Consider the following 4769-nt stretch of genomic DNA (forward strand, 5'->3'; position numbering starts at 1 on the left):
GGCACCTTTCTTCTCAGAATTTCCCCTTAGTTTTTCTAAACGCTGTATAAAACAAAATACGCAGCAGCTTTGGGAGGATCATTACCGCGCTTCTTCTACAACGCTGGCTGATGCAGCAAACTTCTGACGTCATCACCAAACTACTTTCAAAACTACCCAAATTTTTATCGGACACGGAGCTATGAGAAGTTACCTATATATGTTCAAATTAAGGAATGATGACTATTGTCCATGCGAGGATAATTCTTCACTGAGTACCAAACATCTGTTATTTCAGTGCCCATTTTTCAATTCACAACGCCATAATCTTGAAGCAGAATGCAGGGAACATGGAATATCCTTAACAGATATCCACACTGTCGTTAAAAAGAGTTATCACGCTCCATTGTTTTTGGACTTTACAACAGTGGTGATTGGACTCATAAAGGTAATAAACCAAAATCAGTGATCAAACATCCCATTTCCAAGACAAACAGAAACCATTTTTTCAGAGTATCTTAGCCTTGTACATGACAAGTAAAGTTACTAAATACAGGGGTCTAAATATATAAAAATAAAAAAATACATTTTTTTAATGGTCCTGAACAGGTACCTGGTGATCACTGAAATATTGCAGTTAAAACAACTTTTAAAATCATACATAAGAATGATAGGCGAACGCTCCGACCACTACACAATACGGGGGAATTACATCCACTCGATTTCCTTATTCAGAACGTTTACTTGAAAGCAACCGTCGAGTCGAAAACACTTGTACATGGTTCTGGTTCTATTCCACAAACAGAACTGTATTCTTCATCCACCTGTACATAGAGAGATAAAACGTTTTACGAATTAAACATATATCTTTTATTCTGTAGTATATTTTAATCTTTAATAGTGTGCGTGACAGAAAGTTTAAAAAAACTATCATTCTAGTTTACTTAGTTCACTGTCACTTAAACATTAAAATAGGCCATAAAATATTTTAACACACTGCGTATAATTAAAAAAATAAACAGTTATTTTATAATCGGTTTTGTATATTCGATTATTTTTGTTACCATTTCTTCACGTCGCTATTCAAAAATTAAATCCAATTTACAAATACATAATTTTTAACATTTATTCGTTTGTTTGTGTACAATGCGTAATAAAGTGTACCATTAACAATGCCGTGTTAAATAAATCTTACCATATGCCAGTTTTATTCCTGAATCCAATTCATTTTATTTTTAATACGTAAAACAACCTAAGGCAATAAAAAGCACGTTATGCGGAGACATAAAACGATATAAATAAGAAAAAAATAAAATAAAAGGAACTGTTTATCATTCAGAAAACTGTTTTCCTTAAAGTAGATAAGTGAAAATTATTTCATTCGATTTAAATACGAAAGCATTTTTTTTTATGAATAACGGGTGTACACATTATTTTTGTAGTTTATTTGTTTTTTTCTAAATTTTTTAAATTTATTTAATTAATTTTATGTGTGCGACATTTGTGTTCATGTGCGTTTTTGAGAATGTAAATTTAATGTGCAGGAAATAGTTTCCACAGCTTTTTAATTATTTTTCGTTCATTTCTTTTTTCTTTTTCAATTGTATTCAGATTTTTTTTTTTTAATTATTTATTTTCTTTTCTTATATTATTTTTTAATTATATTCTGTAGCTTTTTTACATTATTACTATTTTTCTTAGAGGTATGAGCCAGTACTGTGCAAGCTCTTGACGTCACTGCGACCTGTGAAGATCTATTGTGACGGGTCCCCGCGAATAGTTCTCGCCCTCTAAGCCCAGGTCTGGAAAGAGCCTGGCTACTACGTGGAAGGCGAGAGTTTAAATTTTGACAAATCTCCCCCTCCATGTTTGGGTCTTTAAAGAGCCTGTCTGGAAGGCGAGAGTTTATATTTTGATAAATCTCTCCCTCCAAGCCCAGATCCGTAAAGTATCAGGCTATTACGTAGGGAACGAGCTCTTTAATAGCCTCAGGTTTAAACAGTGGTCCCTCGAAGATGATGCTCCTTTTATGATGTAATGCATATCATTCACAAATAATTGTAAAGTTTTTTCCTCCTCTGCACTGCAGAACCTAAATCTAGAAGTTTTGGAAAGGTTCATTCTAGCAAGGTGTTTGTTTAATCTGCTGTGCCTTGTAACATTACTAATATTTCTATTAAATTATCGTTTGTATTTATCCTCCGCTTTTTTTTATTCATCCTTAGTGCTTAAGTTAAATATTTGTCTGTAATTTTGCTTGTGTGATTTTTTTAATACATAAATAAACTCATTGCATGCTGTGAACACAGACAGGGCCGTGGTAATTAAAAGATCATTTGGTCGGGAGCAACCAACGACGCATGCGATTTTCTTCAACTTTACGTGAGAGCGTTTTTTTTTACACTGTATGTCCCAACTTGACACGTTCAAATATGTACCATTTGATTCATTTGGTGAGTTATACTCGAATATATATTTTTACAAACTTAGAAAAAACTATTTCGTGTAATTCAAATATGTTTTTTTCAAACCTGGAAACAAGCCTTTGTATAACTTTTTCAACGTCAAATGTCAACCTGTCGTTGTTATGCGGTCCCGACGATTTGTCGTTCTTGTGGTCACTAGGTCATTCAGGAGATCCAGGGTTTGAATCCCTATATTACTAATAAAAATAAATTAATAAATTCGATCAATAATATTTTCAGTTTGTCAAAATGTTTGTTGACCGGGCCGGATTTCACTCCTTAAAAGAAATGTCCTTTTATTTATAATAATGCCTAATTATGCTTAATATTGCCTTGGGCATATTTCTTTAAGGCGATTTCTTCCTACCTACCCAAACCATTCAGTTTAAGAAAATTACAAGTACATGGACATATTGAAGATTAACTAAAAAATACCACTATACTACGAAGAGAGGAGTAGAGATGGGAAGAATAAAAGAAGGGTAAATGAACAACTTAAATATTTAGATAGTGACATTTCAATCATGACTTAAATGTAAGAAAATAATAGCCTAACATTAGTGAGTAGATTATTCCACAATCGAGCAGCTACTGCTTTGAAAGAGGAGGCAAGAAAATTAGAGCGATGAATGAGTATTAAAAAAGTTCTCTCGTTACTACAACGAAGTGATAGTCCGGGTTGTGATAGAGGTTGGAAAGGCTCTCTCAGATAAACAGGTGAAGTGGAATATTTTAAATATTGTAAAGAAGTAATAAAATGTGAAAGTTTTTTCTATGCCTGATACTGAGCCAGTGTAGTTGCGTGCAATATTTGGTTATGTAGTCGAATTCGAGATGTAGAAATGTAGATGTTAAAACATATGCAGAATCGTGAATGTAAAGTCGCCACCAACTAAAAATCATAAACTCTGTCAAAACCTCGATCTTCATATTGCCCACTCAAAAATATCTTACCTCTCTGTTACAGTAAATTACCAAATAAATTTTAATCCAAAATTTCGTTCAACCCTTTCATACATAATTTCTGAAGATAAATATTTATTTTTAAGAGTGTGTAAATATTTATTGTGTTGGCTTTGTAATAAGTTTTGCGAGCAAAATGGCTAACTTGTAAGAGCGAGATTTATTTATTTGTGTGTAAAAGATAAACTGTGTAAACGCACAATAAGAAGGTTTATTCTATTATTAATTTTCTTTATTGACACAAGATTTTATTATTCTGCGGTGAAAACCCGTTGGCACCTAAAATACCTGCTGGGATTTTAAATCTAATTTTAAGTATACATTCGTGAAATTGATTTCAAGACTCGAAAATTAGTGTAGTAGCCTTATGTACCACATAAGGTGCGGAAAAGGTTAAAAAAAGGGGAAAAATATGAAAAATTAGCTATGAAATATTTCATTATTTTCAGGCATGAATTTCGGTAATCTATAAATATTACTACAATGTTTAAAAGAAAAGCTAAACACATGAAAGGATTTACCCTCTCCTTTCTGAATTAATTCTTGTGGACGTTGTTTTTAAATACAATATTTTTTTAATTTAAAATGTTTTATAAATAGATACAAAATTTTACATTAGAAATGTATATTTTGGCATAAGTAAATACAAAAAACGCTGTGAATTTCAATTAAATACAAGCATTTTTCAATTCTACATAAATATTGTAACCTTACTCTGTGGATTACCCTCGTAATATGTTAACTAAAAGAAGCACAATCTAAAAGCTATTGAAGGTACATAATTTAAAATTTATAAATTGCATAACGCGTTGCTGAGACTTTAAAATTAAGTTTTGCTAATCAAAAGAACATGCAAATTTTCACTAAGATTTAAAATATTGCAATCTACATTTGTTGTGCCGTCTGGTAGATAGAATTATTTTATAAATTTTCCAATCGTCACATTTAACCGGTTTGAAAACGAGTACGGAGAAAATAGTGTTTCGTTTTCCATTGTCAATTTTAGAAGTAAAATTTATTATTTATTAAGGTAAAAACAAAATAATTGGCATTATTCAAATTCTGTAAAAATTCATTTGACTTTTTCTATTTTGCTTATTTACGCATCAATGCTAATAACTTATCGAAACTGACTTTTTTCTCTAAAACCGTTATAATTTTTAAACGCATTTGATATATTACACTTTTTTGTTTATTTTTCTGTTTGTCAGATAAGTACCCATTACCTTGGAAACCTTTTATTTTGTACCTGTCATGCAAAAGCCTTCTAGGTGTATATATATAATAAACGAATTACTGTAGTTAATAAAAAAAATATATCAAAAAAACATTTTAATTTTATGTTGATAAGGAACAATTAAT

The sequence above is a fragment of the Micrasema longulum genome, unplaced genomic scaffold (genome assembly GCF_059751315.1).
Source record: "Micrasema longulum isolate JH-2025_06_02 unplaced genomic scaffold, ASM5975131v1 h1tg000507l, whole genome shotgun sequence".
Classification (NCBI taxonomy): Eukaryota; Metazoa; Arthropoda; class Insecta; order Trichoptera; family Brachycentridae; genus Micrasema; species Micrasema longulum.